The sequence below is a fragment of the Ambystoma mexicanum genome, chromosome 6p (assembly GCF_040938575.1).
Source record: "Ambystoma mexicanum isolate Mex_15411 chromosome 6p, UKY_AmexF1_1, whole genome shotgun sequence".
Classification (NCBI taxonomy): domain Eukaryota; kingdom Metazoa; phylum Chordata; class Amphibia; order Caudata; family Ambystomatidae; genus Ambystoma; species Ambystoma mexicanum.
The window spans coordinates 1,002,790,113-1,002,809,655 of record NC_090935.1 but is presented as its reverse complement, the minus strand read 5'-3'; the positions used below and the strand labels follow the sequence as shown (position 1 = coordinate 1,002,809,655).

General features: G+C 49.1%; 1 protein-coding gene across 11 annotated transcripts in view; it reads right to left on the bottom strand.

Annotated features, from left to right (window-relative positions):
- The window catches only part of CTXN3 (cortexin 3), a 236,544-nt gene that overhangs the window by 187,891 nt on the left and 29,110 nt on the right, over window positions 1-19,543 (bottom strand). The window lies entirely within an intron of this gene.

Sequence of the window (19,543 nt, the reverse complement as noted above, 5' to 3'; positions counted from 1 at the left end):
AAAATAAAAAAATTTAAAAAATCAGAAATGGCCATTAATGGGCCGGGGGGGGGGGGGCTGGGGGAGGCCACCCAGGAGGTCCGAGGACAGGGTGCATACCAAAACCCACCTGTGTGGATCTTGCAAAAAAAAAACACCTCCATGGGCTCATGGCCTGCACGGCTACCCTATTGTGGGAGAATCGCTGCTGTCGCTCTCCTCACCCTCTGCAGCTGCATCAGGAGGTGGTGGCACTATGGGAGGCAGCCCACGCAAAGCCCTAGTCTGGTCCTCCATGGCAGCAAGCATGCGGGCGTGGAAGGTCTGGTTCTGGAGGATAATTGTGCGGAGGTCCCCATGCAACAACTCACGGGATGCCTGGACCTCCGCCCTAGTTGCCTGCATCTCAGCTGAGAGCGTAAGTGTGAGCCACTCCAGCTGCTGTTCTGTCCTCGTGTTAGCTGAAGCCTCAAGCTCAACCAGAGTTGCCCTGAGCTGATGGAATTCCACCCTCAGGGCTTCCCTGTGGCCCTGGGACTCAATGGAAATGGCTTCCCGCAGAGTCTCCAGTGCCGCCCGCCTGTCCCTGTTGGACGCCAACATGTCCTCCCTGTGTGACTGGCTAATGGAGTCTGTTGCCTGCTGTAGTTGTTCAATTAGCCTTTCTTGGGGGACAATGGAAGTGGCCACCCTATCCATGGCCTGAGCCATCATCTCAGTTGATGCTGCCTGTTGGTTTGCCATACCGTATATGGATTGCTCCCATGCGGTATTGCCAGGTGTCGTACGGCCACCGCGTCGGCGGGCACCACACCTGTCTGGGGCAAGGCGAACTGCGCCTTGCTGTGCCGCCACTGCCTGAGGCTGCAGGACTGCATTCCCGCTCTGATCTGCTGGCCCAGGAACAGGATCAGATGTAACGGAGTGTGACCCTGCATCCGTAACCACCAAAGGCTGACCTACCAACACTGACATCCCCATTGAGGGTTCTACCCCTGGTGCTGGTGGGTTGGACAGTACAGAATCCCTCCCAGAGACGCTTACCTGCGACGGCACATAGGTCTCATCATCCGAATCGACACCTCAATAGAGCTCGGGGGAGTTGCACCCAGAGACACCCCTTGAGAAGACGGCCTGCAGCAAGTGTGGGTTCTCACCCACCATCACACCACATCCCTCTCTGGTGCCTGGTCGGGCCTGAGACCCCTCCTGGGTCTGCACCATCTCCACAACCCCAGCAGTATCAAGTGCGTCATCCCCTGCAAAGACATGAAAGAAAAGAAATGGGAACAGGCATTAGCAACATGGAACACAATTAGGGCTGAGAAGCAACAGAAACAGTACTTAATTGACACATGTCCCACATGACTATAACCCTCCCATGCATGCACTGTCACTGCGTATGAAGGTGGAGGCAAATGGCACATATTGATGACACCAAGATGGAAGACCAACAAATTTGCGGCATGCTGCCTAGCAGTGCCATCACACATTGGCCTGTGATTGGCATGTCCAATACACATACATGACACATGCCATCACACAGATGGCATGTACCCTAGCCATGTCACACATAAATGCCTAGTGAAAGTGGTGGAATGCAGACAATCAGCCTGAATGAACACAGAATAACATGCAACTATGTTGTGGCAAGATGACAATTCAAGGGCAACTGGCGTGAGGTTGGGCCGAATGTCTACTGTTGCCAGAAGGGATACTGCAACACCCAAATCCTGGTGCGCAGAATGTTTTGGATGAAGCACATGGTTGACCCAAACCACTCAGGCACACACCCCCTCACCTGGCACTCAACCTGAAGCACTCACACACGCCATGCACATGGATGACACACACATGCATGTGCACTCACCGGACAATGCCTCGTAATCTGGCAGGTCTCCCAAGCCTTGGATCTGTTCCTCTGTGACGTAGGTCCCAGCAACATACTCATGTGGAGTGAGTTCTATGTCCTCTGCCGGAGACCCACCTCCAGTCACTAGAGTTGCGGCATGACTTGAGGCCAGCTTTTTCTTTGCCCTGCGCTTAAGGTCATTCCAGCGCTTGTAGCAATCATGAATCCAAGGGCACTTATGAGTTCCGCAATGGTCTGCCAGTGTGCCTGACGTTGTGCAGGTGTGGTCTTGCATCCAGCAGTAATCACCATTTCGCTGTCATGTGCGGACACATACTCCACAAGTGCATCAAGTTCGACCCGATTGAAGCAGGGCTTCCTTGGTGGGCCAGACTGTGTAGCCGTGTCTGGGGCATCAGCCTGTACTGGACGAGCACTCTTCCTCTTCTGCTTGGAAGGTGGTGGTGATAAGGAGTGTCCTACGCCGCTCTGGACATTAGGGGCAGGAGCCCCGGTGGACTGTGGACTAGGAGTGTGGGAATGAACACTCACCATGGGAGTTAGTGCAGGCATTAGCTGAAGTGTGATGTGGTCAGGGGGAACGTCCGCAGGATGGACTAGGACCGACACTGTCCTGGCTGGGACACTCAGAGCTGGGGTGGATGGAGCCGCAGCTGCCCCTGCAGCCTCCCCACCCTGCCTACTCGGGGCAGCAGATGACATAGCTGCCCCATATCCACGTGGGCTGGTGACACCAACGTGCACCGCCACACGTGGCCTAGACCTGCTGACCTGGAAGTCAGCCATGGAGTCACCCAGCGCCAGGTCTGGTGCCACAATGGGCTGGTCCAACAAGGGCTGAGCAGGGATGGTGTCAGCCACGTTTCCCTCAACCGGGGGGGGGCATGGGTGTCCCTGACTGGTCACCCACACATGGGGGCTAGGGGCACCCTGCAAGTCCTGGCCACGTCCCCTACCGAATCCACCACGGCCACCTCTTGTGGCTCGCCCACCTTTGCCACCCTTACCGCGTGCTCGCCTCCCAACCATGGCACTGATGTTGTTGTGCGTATGGGAGTTGCAGTAAACTATTGTCCTGGGCAATTGGGGGTGAAAGGGGTAGGGTACTAGATGGAATTCGTACCCTAGTGCTCTAGCAAGGCTGTATGTGACCCCTGGGGGAAGATGACGGGTCACGCAACGCACAGGCACCCCGAAACATGGAGATAATGTGCACGCAACCCCTCCTAGACCACGTGTGTGGAAAAAATAACCTGCACTACGCTGTGGCACCCAGAAACACAAAAATGAACGTATGCGTGTCACACGCAGCCTAGACTGACCTCTGAAGGGGTAGGCAACACACGGGGCAAGCACAGATGTCAAATACGTGCGCAACTCACCATCTGCCAGGAAAAATCACGTGTAAAATACGCGCGTGTGCACGTTGGCAACACCCCCACCAAAAGAAGAATTGTACGCTGTCTGAGGAGACAGGACAACAGGAGAAGTGAACGCTGTTTGAGCAAACAAGCCCAGGAAAAAGACAAGAAGAGAAAAAGCTGTCAGAGGTAACAGGGAGTACGAACTTGGAACAACGTGAAGTAAATCGCGTGTGAACCGACAAGAAGTACAGATTTCACCCACTCGCTCTCCACGAAAAGCACGTACAAGGAAATGGCGTTCTACACGTACCTTTTAAACATGCTCACACCTCCAGCGTCACTTCCGCGTGTACGCGCTAAAGCCCCATCCTCCAATTACACGCACTGAAACTCTGACGTGCAGTCATTGGAACATGCACCCGTGTACAGGGAAATGCCCGCGCACGCACGTCACAGACGCGCATACGCGCTGTTGGCCTTTGGGCCAATGAATTTGCGTACGTGTGCTGACGCGCTTACGCGTTAAGGCCCTTTCCTCGAATTACACGCAGACGTGCTGGATTTTCACGTGCCAATTCACTCCGTATCAAGCTGGCCACGCGTAAGCACACGGAAGACCACGCTCCTGCCCAGAAGGCCAAATTGCTGCCCCCCAGAGCCCCGAGCATGCTCCCACCTGCCATCTGCTGCTGCCTGATTGCCTGCTGCCCACGTGCCCTGCCATTTGCTGCCTGCACATCAGCCAGGGGTGCTGTTGCTGTGACCACCCCTGCTGGAACCGAAGACTCCCGACTGGGATTCCATCGCTCCACAGCCCAGCCCCAGGACCCAGTTGCCCACCCACTCCTGCCTCTGGGGTTGTCATGTCGGGCATTGCAACAACTGGCACCACTGACAACCGCCGGCTAGAGAGGCAGAGGGTCACCAGCTTCACTGCCACCGAAGTTGGTGTCCTGGTGGAGCAAGTCCTGGGGCAGTATGATGCCCTCTTCGGAAATTTGCGCGCCGACAATGAAGGACGGACTCGGATCTGGACGGACATCGTGACTGCCATCAACGCGGAGGGGGTGGCAGTCCGCGACTTCCAACATGTCAAGAAGCGCTGGGAGGACTTCAGGTCCAGGACCCTCAACAAGGCCCGGCGCTTCTTGAAGGCAGCGGATGCTAAGGGGCGCCAGGGCCACTTGTCGGACGATCAGATGAGGGTCCTGGAACGCATATCCCCAGCGCTCCACGTCCAGGTCCTTGAGAGGCAGACCCGTCTGGAGTCGAGCGGTAAGTGTACATGCATCATGATTGTAAGATGTGCGTGTGGTGATGTGCCAGTAGTGTGCAGGTGGCACATCTGTTTATATGGGGCCGAGTATGGGTGGGGGTGTACAGGGCCGTGAGGCTAACACATGCGAGGGCTGTCATGTGTGAGACATGGATGGTGCTTGTGTGTGTAGGGGTGCATGCCAAATGCAGTTGTGTGGGCACACATGTTTGGATGAATGTGTATGTAAGTAGGCATGTTCGTGATGTCACACATGTATGTTGTTTTCAGCTGCATGTATCAGCACTGTGTACATGTTCATGTGTGTGTATTTGACAAGGGTGCAACAGTGATACAACATGGATGCATGTGACAGCGGGATGTGGAAGCTTGATTGGCAGATGTGACATGGATGCCCATCTGAACACTGCGACAGTTGGCAGAGGTGTACACATGCATGCAAGGGTGGTGGTGTGTGTGCATGTGTAGTGCACTCCCTGTGTTGCATGTAATTTCTGGCTCACCTTTGCCTGCTCATGCTGTTGTATGTGTATGGATGGTGCTGGCAGTTGCGATATAGCTGTGGTATGGCTCATGTGTGCAAGTTGAAATGACATGTGTGTTGGGGATTGTGATGCCATGTCTGAGGTTTGCCAATGCCCCTCATGTACAACTGTCATGTGTGTGTGTGTTTATTGTACAGTGCCCTGATGCCTGTGTTTTATTTCTCCCTGTCTGCAGCATCAACTGATGAAGAGGGCGGAGAAGGTGCTGTGGAGCACAGCGGCGGGGATCGCACCCACCAGCCGGAGGCGCAAGGCCCAGCTCCCCTCCCAGGTTGCGATCTCGTCAGGGAGTGAGGAGTCTGGTGCCGTGTCCCAGGCCGCAGCTGCCAGGGGGAGGTCCAAGAGGCAGAGGTCGGAGTTGGACTCCTACGCAGCAGAAGGGGCAGCTGGGACCCCACAGGGCCCAACAGGGGAAGATGGCACGGAGTCATCCAGGTTGGTGGGGGGTTTGGTGGAGGAGGAGGTCGTGGAAGCAACAGAGACGGGGTCTGGAGGTGGGGATTCCACTGGTGCTAGTGGTGCAGTGCAGGACCAGGGACAGGAGGCAGGACAGGCCGCCGCGGAGGAGCCTGTGTGCAATCCTGTCCCTGATCCTGTCACTGCATCATCTTGCACCAGCAGGGATGCCTACGTCCAGACCCGTTTTCAGGCAGGGGATGAGCTCACAACAACTGGCCTTCCTCTGCCTGCAGACGTGGCTATCCGGGTCCAGGTTGAGCCTGTCCTGACTGGTGTGGCGTTGCGTCAACGGGCCATGCGAGGTGACCTGCAGTCTTTTCATGAGGAGACTGCACGTCATCTCAAATAGCTCGTTGACCGCGTCGGCCTACTGGGACAGGTCACCCAGGCCGGATTCCTCCTTTTGATGGGGCTTGCTCCGACCCCCTCCTCAACTGAACCCCCTATGCGCCAGTCGTCCTCCGTGCCATCTTCCCACCCATTAGTCACCTGGGTGCCCTGTGGAGCTGCCTCTGACGGTGCGGCCAGGCTGGTGGAGGAGGCATCCCTGCCACAGTCGGGAGTCGGATGTCCAGCAGGGGTGGCCACATCAACGACTGCACCCCAGCCATGGAGGATGTGCAGGCAGCAGGAGGCAGGGCTCGGGCAGAGGCACAGCAGCAGCAGCAACGAGGTGGGAGCCATGATGGCTCGGGGCCTTCGACATCGGAGGGGCAGGCATCGGCCGGAGGGCAGGAGGACCCAGGACGGGAAGTGTCTTCCATGTGGCAGCGGTTGGGTCACGCCATAGATGCGGAGCGGCAGCAGGCGGAAGAGGCACGGCTCACGATGGTCAGGGCGGAGAACTCCATGCGAAGGGCCCTGAGGCGGGCCGAGTGCCTCGAGGCAATCCGCAGGGAGTTGGAGGTGAACATGTCGACGGCCCTGCGGACCCTCAGGGCCATGGGGGAGGACCGCCTCCGGGACATTGAGAAGGAGTTCGATGATGCCCTGGCCCGGAACATCCCGAAGTGAGCCGTCGGACTAGCCCGCTGCCCTTGTAAATAGTTCTGTAGTTAGTGTTAGGTTTCCTTTGGTTTTGCATTTTTTTTGGACCTTTTGGACAATGGGCCACATTTTTGTATATAGTTTTTTTTATTAGGTAGTGTTGTTAGATAGGTTTCATTTCTTCTGTTGGGATCATGGACCCTGGATTGTTTATCTGTATATAGTTGACTGTTGGATTTTCATTTTTTTTTATGATTTACCCATGGAGCAATGGTTTTCGATTTTAATTTTCCATTGGATTTACTTTTGTGGACTGTGACTTTGGACACCTTTCCTTTGGATTATGATTTGTGGTTTTGCATTATTTCACAGACATGCTGTTTTTTTTTTTTTTTAATTCCCATTTTTGTTTGTTTATTTTTGATTCAATTTATGTTGCTTTTAATACATATTTTTTCATCAAACTTCAATGTGTAGTATCATCTCATTGGTTTCATGCATATCATGATATGGGTTTTGACATTCACTGACACCCATTGTGTGTATGTTTGGGACATGTGTTCATTTCCAAACTTGCAATTGGGGTACTATCATGTTATTGCCATTTCTAAGTGGGTGGATTCAATACTCGGGTGGGTGTTTGGCATTTGGAGGCTGACCATAAGGGCCAGGGATCTAGATTGTGATGACATGTTGGCTGGGGGACTTGTGTGGGGGCCTGGTGGAGGGTGCCCCTGGATGCAGGGGGTGGGGGTGCAGGGGGACATGAGTGGGGGCCTGGTGGAGGGTGCCCCTGGATGCAGGGGGGTGGGGGTGCAGGGAGACATGAGTGGGGACCTGGTGGAGGGTGCCCCTGACTGGTGGGGGGTGGGGGTGCAGGGAGGCATGAGTGGGGGCCTGGTGGAGGGTGCCCTGGATGCTGGGGGTGCTGGGAGACATGAGTGGGGGCCTGGTGGAGGGTGCCCCTGGATGCAGGGGGGTGGGGGTGCAGGGAGACATGAGTGGGGGCCTGGTGGAGGGTGCCCCTGACTGGTGGGGGGTGGGGGTGCAGGGAGGAATGAGTGGGGCCTGGTGGAGGGTGCCCCTGGATGCTGGGGGGTGGGGTGCTGGGAGACATGAGTGAGGGCCTGGTGGAGGGTGCCCCTGACTGGTGGAGGGTGGGGGTGCAGGGGGACATGAGTGGGGGCCTGGCGGAGGGTGCCCCACAGTGCTGGGGGGTGGGGGTGCAGGGAGACATGAGTGGGGGCCTGGTGGAGGGTGCACCACAGTGCTGGGGGGTGGGGGTGCAGGGAGACATGAGTGGGGGCCTGGTGGAGGGTGCCCCACAGTGCTGGGGGTTGGGGGTGCTGGGAGACATGAGTGGGGGCCTGGTGGAGGGTGCCCCTGGATGCTGGGGGGTGGGGGTGCTGGGAGACATGAGTTGGACATGAGTGGGGGCCTGGTGGAGGGTGCCCCTGACTGGTGGGGGGTGGGGGTGCAGGGAGGCATGAGTGGGGGCCTGGTGGAGGGTGCCCCTGGATGCTGGGGGGTGGGGATGCTGGGAGACATGAGTGGGGGCCTGGTGGAGGGTGCCCCACAGTGCTAGGGGGTGGGGGTGCAGGGAGACATGAGTGGGGGCCTGGTGGAGGGTGCCCTTGGATGCTGGGGGGTGGGGGTGCTGGGAGACATGAGTTGGACATGTGTGGGGGCCTGCTGGCAGGTGCCCCACAGTGCTGGGGGGTGAGGGTGCTGGGAGACATGCATTGTTGATCAGTAGTGCAAGGTGGCATGTGGCTTGGCTGGGGGGCATGGCCATGGAGGATGGGCTGCCTGCGGGACATGGGCAGGGGTGCAGGGTGGTCCCCTGTGTTGTGGGCTGGCTGCAGGGGCCGTGGAGGGTGTAGAGGGAACACCTGGGAGGACCCACATGGCCAATTTATGTGTAGTGCTCCCCGCGCACCCCTGAAATACACGTGCCCTGATGGAATCGCGTGTGATACTTCCCGCGCACCCCTGGAATACACGTACCCTGATGGAATCGCGTGTGATAGTTCCCGCGCACCCCTGAGATACACGTACCCTGCTGATTTTGCGTGTGATAGTTCCCGCGCACCCCTGGAATACACGTACCCTGATGGAATCGCGTACGATACTTCCCGCGCACCCCTGAAATACACGTACCCTGCTGATTTTGCGTGTGATACTTCCCGCGCACCCCTGGAATACACGTGCCCTGATAGAATCGCATGTGATAGTTCCCGCGCACCCCTGAAATACACGTACCCTGCTGATTTTGCATGTGATACTTCCCGCGCACCCCTGGAATACATGTGCCATGATGGAATCGCGTGTGTTACTTCACGCGCACCCCTGATGTACACGTACCCAGGACAATCACGTGTGATACTTCCCGCGAACCACTGAAATACACGTTCCCTGCTTGGCGTTTGCTGTTTGACAGCCCTGTGAACTGGTCCAGGGTTAGCGCAGCCCTTTGCGATGAATTGGGAATTTTGAAGGGTTTTCCTTGTGCGAGGGCGTTCTTGGGGGCGTAACTGGCGCTGCTGCAGGGTCGCTGTGCCACTCTGCGCCACGGCTGGTTTTGGAGGCTGGAATCCATGAATACGCTGTGCGATGAAATGGATTTTATCGCACGTGGCTGGCACAGTGTATCGCACGGGGACACTGTGCGCCAGCCGCGTGCGCCACTTTTGTGCGAAATTCTATGAATTACCCTGCAAGTGTTTTTACCTTGTGCTCTACTTTTATGGTATGGTATTTGGGACCTAGTTTTTTTAAGTTAGGGTTGGTACCTAGGATAATGAGTTCAGTTTTATCATCATTCTGGCATAGACCGTGTGTGGCCATCCATGCCTGGATGATGATATACACTCTATTCACCAAGGCCAAATCCTCTTCATAATCCCCAGAAAGCGGGAGGAGGATCTGGGTATCATCTGCATAATTAGTGTAGGTGATACCGAGATGATCCAGATCATCGAATAGGGGCTTTGTGAAGATATTGTAGAGTGTAGGCGAGACACATGATCCCTGGGGCACGCCGCAGATAATGGGTATGGGGTCTGCGGCAGCTAGTGGCGAGAAGACCCTCATTGTTCTGCCATTTAGAAAGGATCTAATCCAGGTCACTACTTCCTCAGAGAAGTGTGCTGCAGTATTTAGATGGTTGCAGAGGATGGTGTGGTTGACTCAATCTAAGTCAGCTGAGAGATCTAGGAGGAGGAGTAGTACTGATTTCCCACTGTCTTTGAGCTTGTCGATGTGGGTCTTCAAATCGATGAGGGCAGTTTCTGTGCCGTGCTGGGGACGGAAACTTGATTGCCTAGCTCCTAACAGATGTTATTGTTCCAGATACTTTTGAATTTGAGTGTATGCTACCTTATCCAAGATTTTTAGAAGGAAGGGCACAGCGGTAATAGGTCTATAATTAGTGGGTGTGGATGGGTTGAGGGTAGGTTTTTTTTAAAAGTGGGAGTACCCATGATTGTTTGAGGTTAGTGGGAATGATGCCCATCGTGAAGGACGCATTAACGAGTTTGGTGATGAATGGATATAGATCACGGGTAGCATCCTTGATAAGCTGTGCAGGGCACAGGTCTCCCTGACAATTCGAAGGTTTAAGGGACAGAATGATTCTTTACACTTCACTGATGGAGACCTTGGTGAAATTGAATCGCGTGGATTCCTCTCTGCTATCCTTATCAGTGGTACTGGGGGCAGGAGGATAATTTAAGCCAGTTCTTTTGCATGAAATTTTATTTTGTAGAGTGGCTATTTTGTTAGCTAGGGCAAATTGGATATCCTCACACCATTTTTTATCTTTTGTGCAAGTGTCAGGTGGTGCTATTGGAGTCTCTATTTCTTTAAGAATGGTGAACAGTTCCTTTATGTTGGATTTGGCATTGGATATGCGTGAGTCAAAGGATGTCCGTTTTGCTAGGCAAATTAATTTTTTATATAGGGAGACAATTTTAGTAAGATTGCGTTTCTTGGCTTCAGAGGGATGTTTAAGCCAAGTAGCCTTGCAGTTTCTTTTCTGTTGTCTTAAATTTTTTAAGAGAGGTGTATACCAATTGTTCAGATGGGTTTTTTGCTTACTTGGTCTTAGTTTCGCAGGTGCAATCTGATCCAAGGAAGTGGTCATGATTTTATTAAATTCTTTGACCAATCTCTAAGGGTCAGTGTTGTCATGGAGAGAATTGAGAGAGGGGAGTAGCATTGGGATAAGTTTATCCACGGTAATGCTATTTTTATTTCTGGTTAGTGTAGGTGGAGCCCTGACGGCCGTGGTCGGTGCAGGTTTATTGGTGGAGGGCAAAAAGGACACGAAGTGATGGTCTGTCCAGACTAATGGAGAGATGGATAGGATATTGGCCTGGCAGTTGTGGTCTGCAACCCAGTCAAGGATTCTGCCTTTCTCATGGGTGGCAGTGTTGCTTCTTTGAGTAAATTCAAGTTCTGATAGGGTGTTAGCTGTGGTTGTGGCAAGCTGGTCCAATTTGTCATTGAAGCCCATATCCAGGTCTCCAAGAAGGAGTACTTGTGAGGAACTTTTGAGATTATTAGTTAGGATGGAGTTGATGTCATCCACGAAGGATCCTGGAGGGCCTGGCGGGCGGTATATCAAATGGATGTTTAATGTTTGGGCATTAGTTAAAGGAACTTTGATTGATAGTGATTCGCACAACTGGAGGTCGATCTGGGTAGCAGGTCTCATGGCGAGACCGCATTTGTAAATAAAAGCAATACCTCCTCCTCTAGCATTAGGTCTGTCATGTCTCAGGATGGAATACCCTTCGGGGACTGCTAGCATGATCATAGGGCCTGCAGCAGGGTGTAGCCAAGTTTCAGTAATGGCAAGAAAGTCTAGATCCTCTTTCAGGATCAGATCAGCAACTTCTGTGGCATGTGCTACCAGCGATCTAGAGTTTATTAATGCGCCTTTTATCTGGGGGCTAAAAGATGTTGGTATGGTAGGCAGGGGGGCAAGTGGGTTTTTAGGTTTGCTGTACTTAGTTGATCTTATTTTAGAAGGCTTTGGGCCGCAATGGGGGACGAAGGGTGTACTAGGGGTCCTAGAATTAGGGGATGTGTTTAGTGACCTCGTGAGAGGCTTGTGAATTTTAGCTAGTCTCACTCTGAGACGTAGATTTCTATCCGTGGTTGGGCATGGCTTGTATGGGAGTTGGTTTAAGGCATCTACCATGTCCAAGGGAGACGTGGTAGATGGATTGGGTAGGGTTGTAGATCTCACGGTTGGCAGTGTCCTATAGGCAGGGTAGTAAGTGCCATGATGTAGAACGTGGTGCTCAGAACAAGGAGTGTTATGTAAAGAGTCTGGTTAGGGACTAGTGGGGGCATACTGGTGTTAATGTGGTGAAGGATGGGTAATTTGCCTAAGGCTTTATGCAGTACTATGCGGCAATGTGCAGTACCCATAGTCAGTGGGGCACATAAATGCGAAGTATATTGTGCAGGCTAAAGAACATAGGGCACTATACAGTGTGCACAAACAATAGAGCACCTAGATTTGAAATTTAGAGTTGAGGCTGAAAGGCAGTAAATATGCAGCAGAATGCAATGTGCGTAATCAAAGGGGGCACCTAGATTCAGGATATATAGTGCAGGCTATGGATCAATGAAGATACGGCAGTGGTCAAGAAGCAAATGAATGGGTTATCTAAGTCCAGATTATGCAGTACAATCTTAGAGAACAGTGTAAATGGGCAGATTATACACAAGCGGCAAAAATCACATTTAAATTTGGATTGTGCACAGACTGCAAAAATTACAGATTGTCACAGTAATTGGTAGGCATGGTGAGTATGAGTAGAGTATGGAAGTTCTATTTCGGGTAGAAGTATGGGTATTTCTTCAAGATGTGAAACTGCATTCTTTCCCTTGGGTGTCCTGAAGACCTAGCCCTGGCCTGTAACTTCAAACATCAATGCCTTCCCTTATGAATACAAGAAATAAGATGCTTTGAGATCAAATTCACAGGGTGGATCTGATAAAGGCACGTCTGTTCTCCAGCCTTTGTGAACTCCAGGTCACACAAACTCATAAACCCATAGAAAAGTGCATTAGTGGTCATTAGCTCTTGAAGGGCTGAGCTAGTGTAAACACAGATGCCTGTGCGTGCGTCATATGCTGTAACTTAGCAGAAGTGAAACTTAAAAAAAAGCTGGGAGCTCTGAGTAAAGGAGTGTAAATTGGACAAATTGGTAAATTGCACAAAATAGTAATTCTAAACTTTTATTAAAGGTGAAAGTTAACTTCTTCTCACCATTCTAAAACGATTTTGGTGGGATAAACACAACTGAAGTTATAAATGAAAATGTGATTTGGGCCTTCCCGGGATTCGCAAAGTGGTGAATGTGTAAAAGCATGCCTGCAATCATTAATATGACGCCTGTAAAATGGCATATTTTTCCCTGATATGACTTTGGAGTAAATGAAGAAAAACTGTAGCTCTGCACAGGAGTGACCTACAGACATCTGACTAGTGTTATGTGATTCGCAGTGAAATTCAGTTTTTAAAAATGCATTCATATATGTCCAGATGTCAAAATTAAGGGTACTTGCCATGTAGTGAGATTTTGAGTTTAAATACACGACTGAGCACACCTGTCAAAGTGAGATGATGACGATCTCTCATCCCTTAGAGTCCCAAAGCACTCCCAAATCCCTGTGTCCTATCAGCACGCAAGGGGAGTTTGGTAGTGAGCATTAGCCAATCCCTTTTGCAAGAATCATGACACATTAGTGATGTCATCTGCCCTATAACTCAGCCAACTTGCCAAAGACCAGGATTTTTCCCAATAATTCCATGAGGTGATCTACTGCCAAAATCTGGAGAAACATCCCAGCAGAGGATGCCTAATCTTGGGGTGTAAAGGAGACAGAAAAGCTGACTTGGGACCCCTTAGAGGACTCAGCAGAGACGTTGATTGACCCCCTTTGGCTGTCCCAGCGGTGTGCCTTGACGTTTTGACGCCCAGGCCAGACCTCTCCTGTAAGCAGATATACCCCAAGCCATACATTGTATAAGCCCTATATTCTTTCAGAACTGCCTTAGATAATTCCCCATTGAAAAATCCCATCCCCTGTTTGCCTGTGTAGTTTAGATATTGTCCCCTTGAAAAATTCCCCATTGGCCTGTGTTGCTCCTTACTATATTTATCAAAGTAAATCAATTAATTCCCCCATTGAATCCAGGTGCTCTGTATTGGTGCAATTCAAAACCAACAATCTTTTCCCCGTGTGTTAGCCGGTATAGTCAAATATTTGTCAAAAAATTGAACCCCAAGCCCTGCTTCCACGTGTGTGCATAGGGTATAAAAAACAAAATTGTCACTGTGTTCCTTGTGCTCTGAAAAATGAATTCCCATTTGCATTTTCTTTCTACCATTGCCCTTGTGCTAAACATCCCAAAATCAATGTCCCCATCCTGTTCTGATAATAAATGTAAAGCCCTGTGTGTTATTGTCGGGTGTGGCAAAACACATTTTTCCCATTGCATCTCTTTTATTGCTTTGTGATCAAGTCACCCCAAATCTTTTTTCCCATTGTGTGCTGACTAAGATTCCCTACAGCCCGGCCTGTCCTTTTAAGTGTAAGAAAAATGAATTTCATTTCTTTCTATTCTTCCACATAGCAGTTGTGATAAATGCATCTAAAAACCCATTTTACCATTGTGTTGCAAAACAAATTTTCCCCTTTCCTTTCTGTCTCCCATATTGTTTCTGTGAGCACCACACAAAAAATGATTTTCCTTTGTGTTCCCCACTCCTTGCCACTGCCTTGCATTCAAAGGAATCAAGTTAAATCAATGTTTGGAGGGTGAGGGTTGCTGGTTGGAAAAGCATAACTTTGTTGACATTCATTTTCCTTGTGCGCTTTGAACTGTTCTCCGATTGTAGTGGTGGGAGATGCCAAAGGAAATTTCTGTCACAGTATATTCTTGAGTTCTCAGTGTGCTACTTACAAAAGGTTATTTTGTTTTGTGTTGCCACATTATTGAGGGCTGATGTAAGCTGTTTATTCTAATTTGACATAAATTATAAATGTATCAATAACTTCTTAATACACACCGGCCTGGTTTCTAGTCCGTTGGGGCACTGGGTATATGTTGGGATTGTGTGCAAGGTGGTTGGCAGCCTTCTCAAAAAGGTCCTCAATTGTAGAAATAAAAGCGTTTTTATTGTGTGCGACATCCATTGTAAGGGAAGGGGGTCCCTGGCTTGTTTAAGACAGTATAATAAACCGCGACAACAGGCTTTGGCATCATGGTTTTCTCCGAAGAGAAGCAGGACTCTAGTTTGATTTCAGTAAATGGCCGAACATTCAGAAAGGGGCCTAGTTTTGTAAATAGCAAAACCTATCACGTAAATGTCCGGAAGTAACTCTAAAGCAGCAGAAAGCAGGCCCTGTCCTCGTAGACTTAGACATTAGGCCTAATGTAAGAGAATGGTGTACGTGTTGGTGTTAAGATAAGTAAGGAAGGCATGGTATCAAACAGTGAAGACAGACACAAGTGATCACAGTTCAAGGGTGTTTATTGAACTTCAAATGGGTTGGTTGAACGCCTATGTAAACCTAAAGCAAGGGGTGGGAGCAAGCTATGACCATCAAATAATAATAATGCAGTCCTGGTCAGGTCTCTGTCATATACAAGGGCCTATACTAATAAGCCTATTGCCAATCCTTACTTCTAAATACAAAATAGGGTGGGAAATGATGTATGCAAAAGAAAAGTGTTAAAGAAATAATATGTCAGGAGGGTTGAGCAGTTGACTTCCCTTCCCACGTTTTCGGCACGGGGCAAGGCGGCACGTTAGAGCTTCACACACACTCTGGCTTCTTGGCCACGAGGATACAGTTCAATGCACAGACATCGGGGCCTTCTGCCAAAGCCTCTTTCCAATAACAGTCTCTTACTGCAGAAGGTCTGCCGTAACAAACAAAGTCTCAAAGTTCCATTCCTATCCGGATTTTCACATGCACAAGTTCTCGCTTTCAATGTTCACCATGGGTCTCCCTCCAAAGGCCGAGATCCCCTTCTTATTACAATATTCACACTTGGTCTCCCTGGTTCGGGCTCGGACCATGGATCTCCCTCATTTGGGCTTGGATCCCCTTGATTGGATCTCGCTTGTTCGGGCTCGTATCCTCATGATATGGATCTCCCTTGTTCGGGCTCGGATCATCTTGATATCAAAATAGAAGACTTTCGAATGTGTGATGAGTTTTGCTTAAACCGTCGCAAGACCACTTTGATTAACTTCACACAATTATTCTCATCAATCTTCTACTTTTGTTTCTCTTGGCAGGATACCTTACAGAGACATTTCAATAAGCACATCCACAATGCCGAACCGCTCTGTCAACGTTATCGTATCTTTCCTTCTCAAGTTCAAACATTCATCAGCAGTCTAGCTTTACTCACGTCTTTCATCACACAGGTTTAACAATGTTTGTTCCAGCACTCATTATACAATATTGCCGCTTTCAACCTTGAGTTCAACACAGATCGGTCTTGCATTGGTCTCCGCAACTCATCGGTTGTGTTGCTCTTTTTGGTAATTCTTTGTTCTTGGAGCCAAGGATGATACCACAGCGGTTGCTGTAGCTCCTCCCCATGTTCGCCAAATATACAGGAGAGCCTTCGGTATCTCTGACAAAAATGCAGGATTATTTAGTCTGGTTTCCTGGCCTTATGCTTTCTGCTTCAAAGGTTTCTTGAAAGTAATGGTGTCTGGCCGTAAAGGTCATGGGTATTTCCCTTCTTACGAACCCTTCTTGGTTTGCCGTCTTGCTCCCTCGTTTAGCTGCTGACTTCAAACTGCTGTACCCCTTTGTGTGTTTTGCCTCACTCACAGTGTGATTTAGTGCTCCACCTTTTATCCGCATGGGGAAGTCTAATGGAAGTCAGGTGGGAGTGATTGTCAGTAATTGCCTGACTATAGTACCAGGCCATGTCAGATACACTGCACTGGGTGTGGGTCTGTTTTCTCTCAGAGCAGGCTGTCTATGTGAAAGTGCTGGGAAAGGCGGGGTAAAGGTGTTGCAGGGGGAGGGATACCATGTCAGCATCCCACTCCCCGATGACCCCTCACCCAGGTGATCCTCCCGCACTGGTCCACCCCAGGTTCTGGACCCAAAGGCGAGCGCCGTGCTCTGGCCACCTGAGGGAGAGATTTGCTGGGACTAGCGGGTGAGACACCTGGTTTCTCACAGATAGTGGTGAAACGCAAAAAGGGCCTGGTTCAGTAAAATGGCATAACCTTGGTCAGCTTGTTAGAGCTCCTCATGTAGATAAAATTCTCTGAGCCTGTACTTCCTGTTACATTTGATATGATAGGTTGATAGTGCATTCATTCTACAATTTCACTGTTTGTACATTATGCAATTGACATCTCCTGAAAAGTGACATCAAAGTCAGGGCACACTTTGATGTCAGTTTTCAGTAGTTGAGATGACTAAGCATCTTTTATACAAAATGTACAAAGAGGCTGCCAACGCTTCAGAACAGAGGCTGTACACAGTGGGGTGCACAGACTTATGACAATCATCATAAGGCAAATATGACACACACTCCAATGACACACACTCTTACTACGCACAGTTCTATGACATGCACTTCTATGACATGCACGTCTATGACAAGTGTTCCTCCAACACTCATTCCGGCAACAGCTTCTATACAAAATATGCATGAACATATAGAATATGTACATTACAAAGGATCAGAATCAATGTACTCCTTCTATATAAAATGCTATCAATCTCCATGTGCAACCACACTTGCTCTGGGAACAACTTTTGCAATATTATCTGAAGGTCTGTGTCCTCTTGGAACAGCTTCTATAGAAAATGTACAGACAATTTGAACTGTACAACCAGGTGCAAGAGTTTCACAGTTCGCACATTATGCAATTAAAATCTCTTGAAAACACAGTAAAGTCAAGGCTGACTTTGGTGTGATTTTTCAGGAGATTTCATTTGCATACAAGTACATGCTGGCACGCGCTCCTGCGACAAATGCTCCTGTGACAAATGCTCTTATGACACACACTGTTATGAAACACGTGCCTATGATAAGTGCTCTTATGACACATACTACATCGACACACATTCTTCCTATGCACGTTCCTACAATATGTGCTCCTACGATATGCGCTTCTACAACACATGCTCCTACAACATGCGCTGCTATGATACACACTGTTACAACTCACGCTCCTAGGACACATGCTCCAACGACACAAACTCTTACTACGCATGGTTGTAGCTCAGATGACATGCGCTTGTACGATACGCTCCTAAAACACATGCTCCTCTGACAAACGCTCCTACGACACACGCTCTTATGACACATACGGTTATGACACACGCTCCCGTGACACATGCTTCCATGACACATGCTCCCGTGACACACATTCCTACGACACACACTCCACTGACACACACAACACAAAATCTTACCACAAATGCTCCTACGACACACATGCTTACAGCACACACTTATGCCACATACTGTTATGCAACATGTTCTTATGCCACACACACTTAGCGACATGCTATTACAACACACACTGTTAAACAAATGCTCATAATCAATGTACACTTCTATACAAAATCTACAAAGTACATGTAGAAGACGTACATTTCGTATATATGTATGCTACTATACATCTAAAAACGATTGCGTATACGGACTAAATGTAAAACGTATGGCTCTTTTGTTATAATGTCATACACTAATACAGTTGCATGGCAAACACTCATACTAAATTCAGTTATACTACACACAATCACATGCTATGCACTGTACTCCCCACCATAAACCCACTGAAATTATAGATGGATAAAAACCTTTTTTTTTAAATCAAGAGTTAAGGCTAATCTAACAAAAGTCAAAGTATACAAAGAGTGGGAATAACAAGGTTAAGGTCCAAACACTCACTGTACAGGACTACAAATTCAACCACGAAACTCTAAGTATAAACACACACTCCAGACCACCACAAAAAAATCTTCAAACTCACTTCATGTATGAGGCAGGTTACATCAATACCATAATCGAAGTGATGGTTGAGGTTTTATTTGTAGTGGTCTGGAGTGTGTGTTTATACTTAGAGTTTCATGGTTGAATTTGTAGTGGTGTACAGTGAGTGTTTGTACCCTAACGTTTATTCCCACTTTTTGTACACTTAACTTTTTTGTCAGATTAACCTTAATGCTCGATTAAAATAGGATTTATATATATATATTTTTTTTTTATTATACGGAAACATAGTTCAGTAGGTTAATGTACCGGCTTCAAATATCAGTAGGTTGAAGATTATACAAGACTATTCCTGCATTCAATGATAGTTTTGTTTTTATTTGAACCTGTTATTTGTTGTTTTATAAACCCAGAGAAAAAGTGGAAGAGAGTGCTATATAGAAAGAAGGCATTATTTATATGTGATTTCATATCAGCCACAGTCACCACTGTTGTCTCTTTCTCAAGGCGTTTTTGCAACATTTCTAGTTGCACATAGATGTGTCTACAAAAAGGCTCCCCTATACGTCAATAACCACATAACCCCGAAACAGCATGTGCGCCCATGTGCGCCCACTATCATCTGCAGCCAATCTCAACCTGCTCACACCGAGATTCAAATGCAAAAGAGCAGGAGGTGGGAGCTTCTGTGTCACAGCACACCCCCTCTGGGACTCACTACCACCCAACATCAGAAACTAGCGCTCATAACAGACTTTCAGAAAGCTTGTAAAAACATTGCTTTTTAACAAATATGAATAATGACATAATGCATAACTGTATTCTTGCATAACTGCATCTCTGTTCCTTCTACTGTATAAATGCTGTGATACCCCCAGCTGTGGGTGTTACACAAATACAATAAATAAATAAATAAGATTGTGGATTCCCCCAAAATTAGTTGAACGCACATTGTCTTGCGGTTATGAGAACCCTTTTATTAAACTTATGGAATTAATTTATTCTTTTGCATTTCTGGTAGAATAAAATAAGGCGGTCCTCCTTGTGTGT